At 49.7% G+C, this 18436-nt stretch overlaps 1 protein-coding gene across 1 annotated transcript in view; it reads right to left on the bottom strand.

The window, feature by feature from the left end:
• Window positions 1-16760, bottom strand: part of LOC137846711 (uncharacterized) — a 420446-nt gene extending 403686 nt beyond the window's left edge. The window contains exon 1 of the mRNA XM_068664825.1: window positions 16480-16760. The gene's annotated coding sequence lies outside the window, so the exon portion shown is untranslated. The remainder of the gene's footprint in view (window positions 1-16479) is intronic.
• Between the last annotated feature and the right edge of the window lie 1676 nt (window positions 16761-18436).

Raw genomic sequence — 18436 nt, 5'->3', positions numbered from 1 at the left:
AACTCAGCTGCGGTCCACAGTAAATGACTCAGGTCTGAAAGGTGAACCTACAAGACACATGCTGGACTACATTTGGGGAATGAATATTTTGCTTCCAGGAGACATACGCAACATAATGAAGTTAATTTTGACCCAACACCAGCAGCTTTTATTTAATGCCCATTGGCACACTGCTTGTCAAGAAGCAGTTGCAGTGATAAGAGCACCAGGGGACCCTTTAATGGGGTCACGCTGGAAGAGTTGATGGGGATAGGACCGTATTTTAGGACAGAAGCACAGGCATTGCTGGGACCTGATAAAGCCAAGGAATCAATGAGAACGGCCAGAAGAGCATTGGATCAGATAAAGGGGCCAGGGGGAATACCTTCCTACATGGGAATCAAACAGGGTAGAGAGGAACCATTTGGGCTTTTTATTGATCGCGTTGCAAATGCAATACAGGCGGCAGGGGTGCCCGATTACCTCAAGGGCATGATATTAAAACAGTGCGCAATTCAGAATAGCAACCCTTCTACTCTCAATATATTGGCTTCCTTGCCCGGGACATGGACAATCGAGGAAGGGTTGGAAAGAATGGCTCAGGTACCAGCAGGCCCACAGGCTATGTTAGTAGAAGCAGTAAAGCAATTAAGTGACAGCATGAAAGAACAGGCACAGGCTGTGAAAGAGCATGTTCAGTTTACACAGAGTCAGGTCCTTGCAGCTCTTGCTCCTTTGCAAACCGCCGGTGGTCAAGTACCACCCCTTAGTAACCAATTACCACACCGCTGCCGATGTTATCGTTGTGGTGCTTTTGGACACGTGAGACGATACTGCAAAGCTGGGGCAGTATGGTGCTCAAATTGTCAGTCGAACAATCACAAGGAAGCGGCATGTCGACACAACGTGCCAGGAAACGGCCGGAACAGCGGCAAGAGTCGCAAACGCCTCCCGCAGCCGCTCCGCTCCCGGCCCCGGCCCCGGCGCCGGCACCGGCCGGGGCAGCGCGGCCGCGGGCGGCCACGGGGCCGGTCCCGGTCCCTGTGCCCGAAGTTTCCCAAGCCCGCCCCGCCGAGGCGGAGGATGCAGCAGGACGGCGCGGAGCAGGGCGGCTTCCCGTGGCCGGAGCCGCTGCCCGTGGGCGGCCCGGTGCTGCCGTTCTGCTGCCCGCGCTGTGGGGAGCGCGGTCGGTTCGGCCGCGGCGCGCGTGTCAGGGCGAAGTTCAGCAGGATGGTGAAGGCTGTGGACAAGACGATGGAGAAGCAGCTCGACAGGCTGACCGGGGAGCTGGCCCAGAAGACGGCGGAGCTGCAGGAGATGCGGGTGGCCTTCGTGCAGCTCTTGCAGAAGCAGCAGGAGGTGCAGCGGAGGGAGCGAGTGCTCAGCAGGCAGGTGGACGTGGCGGTGGAGATGATCGCAGCCTTGAAGCAGCGCTTCAGCGAGTTCGAGGAGGAGGCAGAAAAAGAATTGCGGGGAAAAGCCAGGCTCCAGCACTTCATTGAGAACCTGCTGCAGCGCATGGACATGGCAGAGAGGCAGCTAGAGTATTACCAAAACCAGCAGATAGCCTGCAGCCGTATAGCAGATGTTACACGCTCTTGCCTAACTAGTAATCATGTGTCTCATCCATTTGTGGTGAATGGTCAGTGGCAAAAAGAAAAGGGGGAGAGTAAGGGGCGGCAAAGACAGAAACAGTACCAGGAGGATGCCACTGACACTGACGGCACGGGTAATAGCAGTAGTATAAGTGACACAGGTGCGGGGCAGCGGGCACCAGTGTCCTGGAAATGTGATGGTGAAAAGGACTGTGACAGTGAAGAAGATGAAGAGAATTGTGGCATTGTGACTTGTAGTGCAGCAGAATTTACATGCTGTAGTGGGCAATGTATTTCCAAAAGCTTTGTCTGCAATGGTCAAGATGACTGCTCCGACCACTCGGATGAATCTTTGGAGCAGTGTGGCCGCCAGCCTGCACCTCCAGTGAAGTGTTATGTGAGTGAGGTGCAGTGCGGCTCAGGTGAAAAAGACTGTGACAGAGATCCTGATTGCAAGGATGGAAGTGATGAAATTAACTGCCCTTTTCAGACTTGCAGGCCAGACCAGTTCAGATGTGAAGATGGGAACTGTGTCCATGGAAGTAGGCAGTGCAGTGGTGTGAGAGACTGTCTGGATGGCACTGATGAAGCAAACTGTAACAATGTTATTCAGTGCTCTGGACCTGGCAAATTCAAGTGCAGAAGTGGAGAATGCATAGATATCAATAAAGTGTGTAACCAGCAGAGAGACTGCAAGGACTGGGGTGATGAGCCCCTGAAGGAATGCAACATAAATGAATGTGACTGTCCAGCTGGGTTTGAGTTTGTAGACAAGAGAAACTGTGGAGATTTTGATGAATGTCAAAACCCTGGTATCTGTAGTCAAATCTGTATCAACCTGAAAGGTGTCTACAAATGAGAACGTAGCCATGGATATCAGATGATTCCTGCTACAGGAACCTGGAAAAGGCCATACCAGTACAAAAATACAAATAACACCTGTGATTACAAAGACACTGCTAAGCAGGGTTTAGGGGTTTATGGCACGGAGTCAAGGGGTAACAACTACAGTGTTTGGAACAATTGTACAGCTTTGGCCTTACCTCCTGATGTTTTTCCGATTTGTGGGGATAGGGCCTGGCAAGGTATCGCTGCAAATGCTATCAGAAGTCCATGTTACTTAGATAAACTCATTGTATTTGTTTCTAGCTTGTTGCAGTTGCATGAAATCACCAGACATAAATGGGCATTGCTTGCACCGGATTGCAATGATAATGTTGAATTGTGTGGGGTTGCAGCTAGAGCGGCATTGGCAATTTTAGTGCTTGGAGTGGCATCTGTGGCCGCACGTAACAACTGCTTGGCTGCAGGGATCGTCTGCGGTGTCGACGCCCCTAGGTGCACCCTGAGCGTTTTGTTCGGAGGGGACTCCACTCTCAGCTGCTCACCGCAGGAGCAGACAAAGATCTCCTTTAGCTGCAGGCAAACAGTAGGTTTTCAGCTGCTGGAGGGATACTAACTGGAGTATTAATAATTATATGTGTTATTCTTAAATGTCCAGGTATTTTTTGTTGAAAGTATTTGAGTAAGGGTAAGGTTTTAAAACAAAGTGTTGCAAGTCACTTCACGAGGAACACAATGAGAGACAATACTTGTTTGTTTGCTTATCATTCTAAATTATATTCTTGTGGTATGATTGAGGATGTTGTATGATTGAGAGTGAGATGTGCCAGAGGCCTCTGGGTGTACGATTGTGCTCTGTATGTGTGATTGTACTGTGTACTGTGTGAGAGAGAGCACATTTTAACCATAGTGCAGGTTATTGTTGCCCTAGTGCAGGATTCTGGAATATAACCATAGTCCAGGTTATTGTTGCCATAGTGTAGGATCCCGAGATATAACAACAGTGCAGGCTAAAAGCATGGGAAATTGGTGCCGGCAAAAATCATAGAAAAATGGATTCATTAGAAAGATTCAATATGATATCAATCCTTTCAATCAATGGTTCACTGATTTGCTTGAAACAATGCATAGATGGTTACTGGGATTAGTCAAAGGGGCATTAAGGATTCTGTTCATTGTGGTGTCAATCATCATTACACGTAGTATTGTGATAAATGTGGTTAAAGGGTTATTTGCAAAATGTTATAGGGATTTTGAAGTGGTGCCGGGAACAGGTATCCAGTGGATCACTGCAAAGTGGATTGAAGCAGTTTTAGAATCTGCACACGCTGAAGACGACCAAGAAGAGGTTCCTGATAATCTGACAATGACGTGGGCTGTGACACCTCAAGGACTGTCAAGAACAGCCTTTGATCACCATCAAGTGATTAGGTTTAAGTGTGTTACTATTAAGTTGTGTTGCTTACTATTAAATTGTGTTACCATTAAGTGTTTACAGTAATTGTGGTGTTATTAGGGTTAAGTTGTATAGTTGTGTTATGTTATGTATTTGACATCTGATATAAAACCAAGTACTGCTTGTACTAAAAGAAAACGGGGGAATTGTTGGGAATTGGCATAATTGTTCGATCTAAGCTTGCTTTAAGCAACCAGGGGTAGGCCTTAGAAATCTCAGGGCCTGCTGTAGCTGAGCAAACCAAGCTGCCAGAGTAACTGTGAGAAGCTCCCACAGCAATGACTCCCACATCACCCAATTAAGGAACTCAGAAAATATTGTTATCAGCAGCTGGCCTCAAGGACTAGGTCTACGCGACCGTTAAGCACAAAGGGGGTTGTTTTCCTAACTTCTAATCAAAAGGTGGTGTTATTTTCTTAATGGTTTGTCTGGGTGCTTTTGACCAATAATCTTGTGTGAAACACTGTCCACCCCTGTAAAATTCACTATAAAAGTTGGGCTATTCGGGCAATAAAATGGTGAAGCATGATCTGACTCTGCTGGTGTCTGTCGTGCTTTCGTCCGTGCTTCGCAACAGAGTTGCAGCTTGAGGTTAGGAGAAAAAAGAGGGTTTATAATCTTTGGAAAAAAGGGCGGGCTACTGAGGAGGACTATAAGGCCCAGTCAGCATGGGTTTACGATAGGCAGGTCCTGCTTGACGAACCTGATCTCCTTCTATGACAAAGTGACGCGCTTGGTGGATGAGGGAAAGGCTGTGGATGTGGTCTACCTTGACTTCAGCAAGGCTTTTGACACTGTTCCCCACAGCATTCTCCTGAAGAAACTGGCTGCTCATGGCTTGGAACAGCGTATGCTTCGTTGGGTTAAAAACTGGCTGGGTCGCCAGGCTCAAAGAGTCATGGTGAATGGAGTCAAATCCAGTTGGAGGCCAGTCACTAGTGGCGTCCCCCAGGGCTCGGTGCTGGGGCCGGTTCTCTTTAATATCTTCATCGATGATCTGGATGAGGGCATTGAGTACACCCTCAGTAAGTTCCCAGATGACACCAAGTTAGGTGCGTGTGTCGATCTGCTCGAGGGTAGGAAGGCTCTGCAGGAGGATCTGGATAGGCTGGACGGATGGGCTGAGGTCAACTGCATGAAGTTCAACAAGGCCAAGTGCCGGGTCCTGCACCTGGGGCGCAATAACCCCAAGCAGAGCTACAGGCTGGGAGAGGAATGGTTGGAAAGCTGCCAGGCAGAGAAGGACCTGGGATTATTGGTGGATAGTCGGCTGAATCAGAAGCAGTGTGGCCAGCAGGACTAAGGAAGTGATTGTCCCCCTGTACTCAGCTCTGGTGAGGCCGCACTTCGAGTACTGTGTTCAGTTTTGGGCCCCTCGCTACAAGAAGGACATGGAGGTGCTCGAACGAGTCCAGAGAAGGGTGACGAAGCTGGTGAGGGGCCTGGAGAACAAGTCCTATGAAGAGCGTCTGAGGGAGCTGGGTTTGTTCAGCCTGGAGAAAAGGAGGCTCAGGGGCGACCTTATTGCTCTCTACAGATACCTTAAAGGAGGCTGTAGTGAGGTGGGTGTTGGTCTATTCTCCCATGTGCCTGGTGACAGGGCAAGGGGGAATGGGCTAAAGTTGAGCCAGGGGAGGTTCACATTGGATGTTAGGAAGAACTTCTTTACCGAAAGGGTTGTTAGGCATTGGAACGGGCTGCCCAGGGAAGTGGTGGAGTCACCATCCCTGGAGGTCTTTAAAAGACGTTTAGATGTAGAGCTTAGGGATATGGTTTAGTGGAGGACTGTTAGTGTTAGGTCAGAGGTTGGACTCAATGATCTTGAGGTCTCTTCCAACATAGAAATTCTGTGATTCTGTGATTCTATGTATTGCACCCAAGCTAGGAGCTCAAAAACACTCCTGGGTGCTGTGATTTAAACACATCTGTGCTGCTTGCAAGCAAGACCAGCACCTTTGCTGTCTCCATTGCTCCCTGGGTAGGCAGAGCTACATGGCTCCTTGCACCAGCCCCGTTCCCATGCTGCAGCATCCTGCAGGGAGATTTTGTGCAAAGATTTGGCCTCTCCAAGCCTGGAAACCTCGGTCCTGTACCCACCTGAGGGGCTGTGCATGCCCCCTGGGCTGCATCTCAGCCCCTGGCAGGACCTAGCACCCCTGACCCCCCTTGGGGACCCCCAGGGACAGAGGACAGGCACCCCCAAAGGTGGCACAGGGACAGCCCTGCAGAGTGGCGTTGCCCCACTCCTGTTTTCCTCTTAATCAGCTAATTGTGTGTTTGGGGTTTCAGGCAAGGGCCCAAGCCTGGTGTCGCCATAACAACCACAGCATCATCACTTTCAAACACTTACAAAGCAGGCAAAAACAGGAGCTGAGGCCAAATGGGGTTGATGGAAGGGGAGAGTAAAAGGGCTGTCTGCGCTTCTTTCATTACACCATAAGGAGTCCCACAGGGCAGAAAGTGCTGATTAAAATAGCTCTTTCTGGGATTCAGAGGCTTTTTTGGGGAAAAGAAAATGCCCCTTCCTGCTGGAGTCTGTCTGAGGCACTGCTGGTGGTAGCATCATCTAGGTTTCTTCAACACAGGCTGGGGGGGGGGGGCTGTGAGACAAGGTCACCGAGTTGGTGTCCTCGGGTGGTGGGGTGGGAGCTGGTCCAGGGACCCTTCATGAGCTGGATCAGGCCTCTCCAGCACCTCCTGCCCAGATAGATGGGCTGTGGGCTGCCTGTCCTTCCCAGCACCGTTATGGCACGAGCCCTCCCTCATCGCCGGCCCCCTCCATCTCAGGCAGTGCCCGGTGTGGTGCAGGTGACAGTAGCCCCAGTGTAGGGGCTGTGGAGGAGTGGGGGTGCTCCCCCTTCTGCTCCCCCAGCTTCCCCTGCAAACCCATTTAACAGATTAAATTTTTATATTCTGAGCTGTGCTGGTGCCCAGAGCACAAGGCTTTGCAGATTTTAGTGAAAAGAGAACCATGTCATGGGCAGGAGGCATTGGCTGCTGCAGGGGCATGGAGGGAGATGGGGAGAGGGGAAGGCAGGTTGGAGGAGGGGTGATGTACAAGGAAACCGAGTTTCTGAGGGTGGCACATGGCCTTTTTGACATCCTGCCTCGTGGGATAGCTCTCGCTGTGGCATCCAAGTGCCTCTACTTCTCTCCATCTATGCACCTGCAGCCTTCAGCTGGGCTCTGACACCCATCCAAGCCATGTGTGAGCCTGGTGGCACAGTGCCATCAACCCTTCTGCCTGCTCATCACCAAGGCCCATATCCCAGCCGTCATTTCTGCAGTTAGTGTGGTGCCAGGCTCTGGCTTATCAGCCTCACCCAGCATCATGGAGCAGTCCAGATGGCTTTCTGCTGGCACAGCACAGCCCCAGTAGCTCACGTCTGGTGTGCAGGCAGACCCCTGCCACAGTGCAAAGAAGGCGAATCCTCACCTCCCAGGCTGTGTGCATGCTCCCAGCTGCTGCCAGCCCCACTCTGATGGAACAAAGTATGCAGGTCCCAGATGCCCTGTGCCAGGCGGTATGCCTGGTGGGAGCACCCTGAGGTGTCCCTCCTGGATCCTGCACCCTGGGGCTGCCCAACTACGCATCAAGCATCAGGCAGGAGCTGGAATGGGCAGGGGCATCCTGTCACAGCCCCCAGGACAGGCTGTGTTCTCCTGCCCCACGGGAGCTGCTGCTTGCTTTGCCTTGCTCTGCCGTGAACATCAGGGTTTGGTCCTCACCAGGTGTCCTTTTAATGGGGAGAAACATCCAAGTTGTTATCCCTGAGCTGTTTCTCCCCTGCAGTTTAAGATGGTCAATGTGACCTCTGTGCAGGCATTGGCAAGAGGGGAAGTGGTATCCCAGGACCTTGCACCCACCCAGGAGGGCCCAGGCACCTCCTGCAGCATTTCTGGGCCACCAAGGTTTGGGCGCAAGGCTCCTTTCTGGGCAGCTCTGGCCATGAGTTTTACGGCTGCCTGGAACATCTCAAAAGGATTGATTTACTGTAATTCTTCTGGAAAGCAACTTTTGTGATTGCTAGCCTGGAGATCTCAAGCTGGACTTAAACAACAGGATCCTAAAGAGGCCATGAATAATTGAGCCTAATAAATACTAATAACTCGCCTGCATGGTGGCAGGGCATGTAATTGCAAGGAGCATTCTGGAAGCATGTCTCTGCAGGCAAACGTGCACTCACGGCAGGGCTGGGGCAGAGCCCAGTTAACACTGATGCTGCCAGGCTGCATGGAGCCGTGCATGGCTATGAGCCCTGCAGCCCTCTTCTGGGTTAGCAGTCAAGGGCAGGGGATGGTGGCCACCATGCAATCATTTAGGTGTCCTTGGTGGGCTTCTCTCCACGAGCATGTCTCCTGTGGAGCTTAAGTACGTGAACATAATCCACAGCATCTTTTGGTAAGGATGTTCTCTGCTCCTATGGCCAAGTGATAACAAGGAGGCACAGTCTAAGATTTGATGACTCAACAAATCATCTGAAGTTTGGGTGCAGGTGGGTTTGGGTGAGTCAAGATGTGAATGGATGGGATACGAATTTCTCCGTGTGAAGACAGTGATGGGGAATACACGCAACCACCTCTTTAGGTTGAGGGATGTCTTGTAGGGAAAAGGCTGAACTGGTCACTCAAGTCTTTGCTGAGCAGCACCAACCTATTGATCAGACCTTGTATGGGTGTAGGATCCCACTTAAAGTCACTGATTTTTTTGGACTGGAAATATAACCACAAAGCTCAACCCAAAATCCAGCCATTCTCCTTCTGGGGTGTTCTAGGGCCTCAGTGGATTGCCTGCCTGAAATAATGCTCTGCATACTGCTTTTTTGCCTGAGCACACCCAGCATCTCCGTTGCCTCTTCTTTTCAAAGCAGATAAGGAAGAGAAGCCTGGAAGGGATCACAAACACTCGCATGGAAGGGCACAGTGTGCTGCAAAGTCTTAGCAGTGCTGTGGGCAGGGTAGAAACGTGTACATGTGGGGTTTGCCAGAGCTTTCTGGACATTGCAGTTCAGGGCAGGGAGCTTGGAGACCTGCCCTTTCACAAGGGCTTTGCTGCCTGATGCTGGTGTTGTGAAGAAGCCTACACAGCTTTATGGAGGTAGGGGACAGAGAAACCTGTATTTGGGTATTGGGTGTTGCCCAAAGCCTTCCCAGAGCTTTCTGCCTAAAAACTGCGGTGCTTAGGCAGCTGAGAAGATGACCTGTGAAATCTTGGCAGGGGTACTGTAAGGCTGTATCTCCTGCAGGAGCCTCCCCCACACTGAGCAAATGTTTTTTTTCCCCAAACTGCCTGGCTGTTGAGATTGCATCTTGCAAATGCGGTTTCAGACAATAACAGCTTGCAATTATGCAGTGCTTTCAAAACCAAGACATCCTGAATTTTGTTAACATCTTTGTATAAAACTAGCTGAGGCTGCTGCTGGGATGCAAAGCTCCAGCCTGTGCAAAAGTCTCACAGCTGGGATCACCCACAGTTTTCCTCTGTGCCATACTGGAGATGGTTCATCCTGAAGGCCAGAGTAAAGGGGGCACAAAGCACATGGAGTGATGGACATCTCACGTGGTCTCCAACCCCTGCATGCTGTGTTTTCCTGTGCTACAGATTTTCAGGTGACACTGGGGATTATCCATCCAGGAACCAAAGGACACCCCCAGAAAAGAAGGGCTCTGCGCTCTCCAGGGGAAGGGTGATATGACTGGGCACGGATCGTCAAAAGGAGCAGTAATTGCTCAAAAACTCGTTATGGAACTGAAACTCTTGGAAGCCATTTCCGAGTATGTAAAGGGCAAGGAGGTAAAATGGCAGGGGTTTCCCAAAGGGCAAACCATGCTGGATGCTGAGGGTGGCCACCAGCTGTGCATCAGCTGCCAGAAGGCCAGCAATGAGTGAAGGCTGATGAAGGGCTCATCACCCACGACCAGGGCAGTGACACAGGAAGAATCTTCAGCAAAGTCGCAGGTGCTACTAGATGAGTGTGTGACACCAACACAGCCTCAGTCTGGAGGGATGTCGTGGTTTAACCCGGCCGGCAGCTAAACACCACGCAGCCGTTCGCTCACCCTCCCCCCTCCCTCTCTGGGGCGGGGGAGAGAAATGGAAAGTGAGGCCCGTGAGTTGAGATAAAGACAGTTTAATAAGACAGGAAAATAATAATAACAAAATAATAATAAAATAATAACAATAATAATACAATGGTGATAATAGGAAAGTAATAATAGTATGTACAAACAAGTGATGCACAATGCAATTGCTCACCACTCGCTGACCGATGCCCAGCCTAACCCCGAGCAGTCCGGCCCCCTCCCCCCAGCTAGCCACCCCTATATATTGTTTAGCATGACGTCAGATGGTATGGAATACCCCTTTGGCTAGTTTGGGTCACCTGTCCTGGGTCTGTCCCCTCCCAGCTCTTACTGCACCCCCAGCCTGCTCGTTGGCAGGACAGAGCAAAAGGCTGAGATGTCCTTGGCTTAGTATAAGCACTGCTCTGCAACAATTAAAGCATCGGGGTGTTATCAGCACTCTTCTCATCCTAAGCCAAAACACAGCATTCCACCAGCTACTAGGAAGAAAATTAATTCTGTGCTAACTGAAACCAGGACATCTATCCACCCCTTATTCCATACCATTTATGTCATGCTCAGGTTACACTCTTTTCCATACATTCTAATTAGTCACCTATAGTAATCATGGTAGTGATAACATACAGTATAATATACTATTTAACATGGTACAATTCAGTTCATGGGCTATTCTCACCCAGTATTAAATCTCCTTGAGGTACACACCGGACCTCTCCGTTCTTTTGCATCACCCACCAAGTGTATCCAGGTCCCTGAGCGAAAACAATTCCACGAATAGGTTTGCCTTTTCCTGAGGCAGGAGTAGCCCAGACTGTTTTACCCAGCATATTTTTTACATGCACTACAGGAACTTTATCCCCATCTACAGTACGTAACAGGTTTGATTGGGCAGGTCCAGCTCGGTTGGTAGATCCCCTAGTATTGACTAACCAGGTGGCCTTTGCCAAATGCGTATCCCAGTTTTTGAACGTCCCAGCGCCCATTGCTTTCAAGGTAGTCTTTAACAGTCCATTGTATCGTTCAACTTTCCCGGAGGCTGGTGCATGATAGGGGATGTGATACACCCATTCAATACCATGTTCTTTGGCCCAAGTGTCTATAAGGTTGTTTCGGAAGTGAGTCCCATTGTCTGATTCTATTCTTTCTGGGGTGCCATGTCGCCATAGGACTTGCTTTTCAAGGCCCAGGATGGTGTTCCGGGCGGTGGCATGAGGCACAGGATATGTTTCCAGCCATCCGGTGGTTGCTTCCACCATTGTAAGTACGTGGCGCTTGCCATTGCGAGTTTGAGGGAGTGTGATGTAATCAATCTGCCAGGCCTCTCCATATTTATATTTCAGCCATCGTCCTCCATACCAAAGAGGCTTTGACCGTTTGGCTTGCTTGATTGCAGCATGTTTCACAGTCATGAATAACCTGTGCTATAGCGTCCATGGTCAAGTCCACCCCTCGATCACGAGCCCATCTGTATGTTGCGTCTCTACCTTGATGGCCTGAGGTGTCATGGGCCCATCGGGCTATAAATAATTCACCTTTATGCTGCCAATCCAAGTCCACCTGAGCTACTTCAATCTTAGCAGCCTGATCCACCTGCTGGTTGTTTTGATGTTCTTCAGTAGCCCGATTCTTGGGCACATGAGCATCTACGTGGCGTACTTTCACAGCCAGGTTCTCTACCCGAGCAGCAATATCTTGCCACAATGCAGCAGCCCAGATGGGTTTGCCCCTACGCTGCCAGTTGTTTTGCTTCCATTGCTGTAACCATCCCCACAGGGCATTTGCTACCATCCATGAATCGGTGTAGAGATAGAGAACTGGCCATTTTTCTCGTTCAGCAATGTCTAAAGCCAGCTGAATGGCCTTCACTTCTGCAAACTGACTCGATTCACCTTCTCCCTCAGCAGCTTCTGCAACTCGTCGCGTAGGACTCCATACAGCAGCCTTCCATCTCCGATGCTTCCCCACAATACGACAGGACCCATCAGTGAACAGGGCATATTTCTTTTCATTCTCTGGCAACTGGTTGTACAGTGGGGCTTCTTCAGCACGACCCACCTCCTCCTCTGATGATATCCCAAAGTATTTGCCTTCTGGCCAGTCCATGATCACTTCCAATATTCCTGGGCGACTGGGGTTTCCTATTCGAGCCCGCTGAGTAATCAGTGCAACCCACTTGCTCCATGTAGCATCAGTTGCATGATGCGTAGAGGGGACCCTTCCCTTGAACATCCAGCCTAGTACTGGCAATCGGGGTGCTAGGAGGAGCTGCGCTTCAGTACCGACCACCTCCGAAGCAGATCGAACTCCTTCATATGCTGCCAATATCTCCTTTTCAGTTGGAGTATAGCGGGCCTCAGATCCTCTGTATCCCCGACTCCAAAACCCCACGGGCCGACCTCGAGTTTCCCCAGGTTCTTTCTGCCAGAGGCTCCAGGTGGGGCCGTTCTCCCCGGCTGCAGTGTAGAGCACATTCTTTACATCTGGTCCTGTTCGAACTGGCCCAAGGGCTACTGCATGGACTATTTCCTGCTTGATTTGTTCAAAGGCTTGTCGTTGTTCAGGGCCCCATTCAAACTCATTCTTCTTACGGGTTACTTGGTAGAGTGGGTTTACAATCAGACTGTAATTTGGGATGTGCATTCTCCAAAACCCCACAACACCTAGGAAAGTCTGTGTTTCTTTTTTGTTAGTTGGTGGAGACATAGCTGTTATTTTGTTGATCACATCCATTGGGATTTGACGACGTCCATCTTGCCATTTTATTCCTAAAAACTGGATCTCTCGTGCAGGTCCTTTGACTTTATTCTGTTTTATGGCAAAACCGGCTTTCAGAAGGATTTGGACTATTTTCTTCCCTTTCTCGAAAACTTCCTCTGCTGTGTCACCCCACACAATAATGTCATCGATGTACTGCAGGTGTTCAGGAGCTTCCCCCTGCTCTAGCGCAGACTGGATCAGCCCATGGCAAATGGTAGGGCTGTGTTTCCACCCCTGGGGCAGCCTATTCCAAGTATATTGGACTCCCCTCCAAGTGAAGGCAAATTGTGGCCTGCACTCTGCTGCTAGAGGGATGGAGAAAAATGCATTAGCGATATCAATTGTGGCGTACCACTTGGCTGCCCTCGATTCAAGTTCATACTGAAGTTCCAGCATGTCCGGCACTGCAGCACTCAGTGGTGGCGTGACTTCGTTCAGGCCACGATAGTCCACTGTTAGTCTCCACTCGCCATTAGACTTTCGCACTGGCCATATGGGGCTATTGAAAGGTGAATGGGTCTTGCTGATCACTCCTTGGCTCTCCAATTGACGAATTAGCTTATGGATGGGAATCAGGGAGTCTCGGTTAGTGCGATATTGCCGCCGGTGCACAGTTGTGGTAGCGATTGGCACTTGCTGTTCTTCGACCCTCAGCAACCCCACAACAGAGGGGTCCTCTGAGAGACCAGGCAAGGTAGATAATTGTTTAATGCCCTCTGTCTCTAAGGCAGCTATACCAAAAGCCCACCGGAACCCTTTTGGGTCCTTGCAATATCCTCTTCTAAGATAGCCTATGCCAAGGATACATGGAGCATCCGGGCCAGTCACAATACGGTGCTTTTCCCACTCATTCCCAGTCAGACTCACTTCAGCCTCCAATACAGTCAACTGCTGAGATCCTCCTGTCACTCCACAAATATAGATGGGCTCTGGTCCTTTATAGCTCGATGGCATTATAGTACATTGTGCACCGGTGTCTACTAAAGCCTTATACTTCTGTGCGTCTGACGTGCCAGGCCATCGAATCCACAGTCCAATAAACTCGATTGTCCCTTTCCTCCCCCTGGCTGGAGGCAGGGCCCCTCTAGTCCTGGTCAGAATCTTCTTCATTTCTGTGTTTGAAGGATTGTCTGCTGGAAGTTGGAGCAGCAAACTTTTCGGAGAATCCTTTTTTCCTGATTGTTTTCTTTTGCAACTCACGTACCCGTGCCTCTAGGGTCTCGGTAGATTTCCCATCCCATTTTCTCATGTCCTCTCCATGGTCTCGTAAGTAAAACCACAGGGTGGCACGGGGTGAGTACCCACCATATCGTCTTCCTTGTGTGGGTGAACGCCTACCCCTGACAGCTGAGACACTGCTTTGTACAGGTGCGGAGGAGAATAATCTCTCTTCAAGTTGGTGAAACTTTTCAGAAAGTGTTTTCTCCCAGGTGTTCTCTTTTGGTCGGTGGGCACTGGTTGGTTCAGGTGGGGAGGACAATAGATTCTCTTCAAGTTGGTGAACCTTTTCAGAAAGTTTCTCCACAGCTGAGACGCAGGCCTGTAAGGAAGAGGAGAGACTTTCTTCGTACTGCTGGAGTTGTTTAGCCGCTTCATCCACTGTGGGTTCCTCATCCTCTTTCCAGGCCATTATTGCCAATGAGCTGGCATATGATGATGGTGCACTCCGTACAAACTTCCGCCACATGGGTCGTGTACACTTGACTTCATCTGGATCTTTGGATGTTTGTCTGAGGTCTGGGTCCTCATAAATCACTTCCCGTACGGCTAATTCCCTCAGGTACTGGATTCCCTTCTCCATAGTGGTCCACTTGCCTGGTAGACATAAAATATCTTCCTTGAAGGGATACCTTTCCCTCACATCTGAGAGGAGACGCCTCCAGAGGCTGGTGGATTGTGCTCCATCTGCAATTGCTTTGTCAATGCCGGCGTCTCGAGCAAGGGATCCCAACCGTCTGGCTTCCCTGCCGTCTAATTCCACACAATTGGCTCCAGAGTCCCAGCACCGGAGCAGCCAGGTGACAAGCTGCTCACCTATACAGCGACCAAAATCTTTTCGCACATCTCGTAGCTCGCGCTCGTTTAGGCTTCGGGTAGTTACTGTTGCTTTTTCGGCATCCTCATCTTCCTCCTCCTGAATCCTTGATGGCCCAGCATCGTCATCATCTTCGTCATCTCTATACTTAGTTTTGGCAGAAGCCTTACCTGGATTGGCAGAAGACTCTCTGCGTTCTAAACGACTTGAATTTCTATACCATATTTTCACCTTCTCTATAGGGGCAGCTTGCACTGCTACTGCTCGTTTCTCTGACTTTGTTACAGGGTCTGCCACAGGGGTTGGAATGCCCTCTGCAGGGTCAACTTGCACTGCTACAGCTCGTTTCTCTGACACGGCCACAGGAGCTGGAGCGGCTGCAGGAGCTGGAGCAGTTGCAGGAACTGGAGCTGTAGCGGCTACAGGAGCTGGAGCTGGAGCTGGAGCAGTTGCAGGAGCTGGGACTGGAGCAGCAGTAGGAGCTGGAGCTGGAGCGGCTTCAGGAGCTGGAGCTGGAGCAGCTTCAGGAGCTGGGACTGGAGCAATTGCAGGAACTGGGACTGGAGTAGCGGCTGCAGGAACTGGAGCTGGAGCGGCTGCAGGAGCTGGAGCTGGAGCGGCTGCAGGAGCTGGGGCTGGAGCGGCTGCAGGAGCTGGGGCTGGAGCGGCTGCAGGAGCTGGATCTGGAGTGGCTGCAGGAACCGGATCTGGAGCGGCTGCAGGAACCGGATCTGGAGCGGCTGCCGAGTCCACCGTAGGGGTCACAGTGGCCGTTGGATCTGTCACAGGGCTTGGAGTGGCCGCAGGGTCTGTCACTAAGTTGATAGCAGTATCAATGGCAGCTCGATAGGCATGAGCCAGGCCCCAGCACGTTACAATGATTTGTGTTACTTTGGAACTGCCAGAATCATGACACCTTTTTTTCAAGCATTCTGCCAGTTTTTGAGGATTTTGCCATTGTTCAGGGGTGAATTTCCAACACACTGGGGGTGCCAACTGCTCTAGATGCCTGCCCATATCCACCCATACTCCCTGCCACCCACAACTATCCTGCCTCCGGGCAGATCTCCGGATGAGCTTCATAAGTAATTGTTTAACTATAAGCAGAACCTGAAGTGCATTCATGAGGCAGAACAACAAGACTATGGTATTCTGAGTATTCCAGAAATATTCAATATCTTGGAGAGCTATTGTGACAAGCTCAGGGGATAAGAGGGTGGTGAAGGAGGAAGGCAGAGTGACCCAGGAGGATACAGGGGTGGTGAAGGAGAAAGGGAGAGTAAGCAAGTAAGGAAAAATATCCTCCCCTTTCCCCTCCACAGATTGACTCCCTAATGGAAAAAAACAATAGGTATAATTGCTAATAGTTTCCAAGATACAGTTTCCAAAGTACAGAGTCGACGATGTTACTGAATACAAATAACAAGTTAGAGTCATGACCACATATTTCATCGTCTCATAAGCCATTGCTACAACACACAGCACCATAATGATCTGAAACCAGGGCCCGGAGAGGATAAACAACACGACAGAGAGCAAATACGGAAAATAATGTACTATAATACTCAATTTGGAAAACAGGCGCAGCAGAGTTGAGATTAAAGCAATCAGCATTATGACAAGTGACTATTAAGCAGGTCTAATCCTTACACCAATTTTAGTTTAACACACTCTGGTCAGATCTGCCGTTATCTCAACCTTTCGGGCCCCACGTTGGGCGCCAAAAAGACTGTCGTGGTTTAACCCGGCCGGCAGCTAAACACCACGCAGCCGTTCGCTCACCCTCCCCCCTCCCTCTCTGGGGCGGGGGAGAGAAATGGAAAGTGAGGCCCGTGAGTTGAGATAAAGACAGTTTAATAAGACAGGAAAATAATAATAACAAAATAATAATAAAATAATAACAATAATAATACAATGGTGATAATAGGAAAGTAATAATAGTATGTACAAACAAGTGATGCACAATGCAATTGCTCACCACTCGCTGACCGATGCCCAGCCTAACCCCGAGCAGTCCGGCCCCCTCCCCCCAGCTAGCCACCCCTATATATTGTTTAGCATGACGTCAGATGGTATGGAATACCCCTTTGGCTAGTTTGGGTCACCTGTCCTGGGTCTGTCCCCTCCCAGCTCTTACTGCACCCCCAGCCTGCTCGTTGGCAGGACAGAGCAAAAGGCTGAGATGTCCTTGGCTTAGTATAAGCACTGCTCTGCAACAATTAAAGCATCGGGGTGTTATCAGCACTCTTCTCATCCTAAGCCAAAACACAGCATTCCACCAGCTACTAGGAAGAAAATTAATTCTGTGCTAACTGAAACCAGGACAAGGGATTAGATAAACGCAAATACCGACCCCATGAAATCCAGCAGCACTGAGGTGCAATAACCCTGGCTGGGGGCCAAGCAGCTGCGCTGGTGGGAAGGACCTGGGTGTGTACTGGGTCTGGCTGGGATGTTAACTTTCCCTGCAGCAGCCCATACAGTGCTGTACTCTGCACTTGTAGCTGGAACAGCAGTGGTATCACACCAGGGTTGTGTCTACTGCTGAGCAGTGCTGGCACAGCATTGGGCCTCTCTCTAACCCTCCTAGGGAGTGGGCAAAAAGTGAGAAGAGAACCATCACCAGGGCAGCTGACCTAAACCAACCAAAGGGATATTCCATACCATATGATGTCACACTCAGCAATAAAAGGTGGAAACAGGAAGAAGAGGGGAGGGGTGGGCTCTCATTGTGAAAACGTCGGTCCTCCTCCCAAACACCAGCTACATTCGTTGAGGCCCTGCTTCAAAGACGTAGTCAATCATTGCTCATTTGTGGGAAGTAGAGAGTAATTTCTTTCCTCTGCACTTCCACATAGCCTTTATTTGTTTTATTTGTTTGTTTTCCTCCCTTTTTTCCCTTTCCCCCTCCCTTTTCCCCTTTCCTTTTTTTTTTCCCTTTAAATTGTTTAGTTCATAATAATATTTCATTTATTATTATTTTTGTTATTATTATTATTATTATTGTTGTTATTTCCCTTTAATTAAATTATCCTTACCTCAACCCGTGAGTTGTTCTTTGCTTTACTTCTTCCCCTCCTCATCTAAGGAGGGGGAGTGAAAGAGCGGTTGTGGTGTTCAGCTGCCTAGTACTGTAAAACCACCACAGTCCTTTTTGGCACCCAACGTGGGGCTCAAAGGGTTGAGATAACAATAGAATTGATTAAAACGCGTACAATTAACACGCTTACTTGCTAGTCACCATGTTCAGTGTCCTGTTAATAATGGCTTGTTTGATCGTATGTTATGCAATCCGTGTCATATTCTCCTTTCTCCTATATATCCGATCCAACAAAGTGCTACAATCTGTGTACGTTTTCTTGAATTCGCTGTGCTGCCAAGCACTGGCCTTGAGTTTAATCTGGAATTCAGGCTCTGCGCTGTTATCATTTGGGTCTCATGGAAACTATCTTTCACAGAATTTCACAGAATTTTCTAGGTTGGAAGAGACCTCAAGATCATCGAGTCCAACCTCTGACCTAAAACTAACAGTCCCCACTAAACCATATCCCTAAGCTCTACATCTAAACGTCTTTTGAAGACTTCCAGGGATGGTGACTCCACCACCTCCCTGGGCAGCCCGTTCCAATGCCTCACAACCCTTTCAGTAAAGAAATTCTTCCTAACATCTAACCTAAAACTCCCCTG

This window comes from Anas acuta, chromosome W (genome assembly GCF_963932015.1).
Source record: "Anas acuta chromosome W, bAnaAcu1.1, whole genome shotgun sequence".
Taxonomy (NCBI): Eukaryota; Metazoa; Chordata; class Aves; order Anseriformes; family Anatidae; genus Anas; species Anas acuta.
This window is presented reverse-complemented; position numbering and strand designations above follow the sequence as displayed.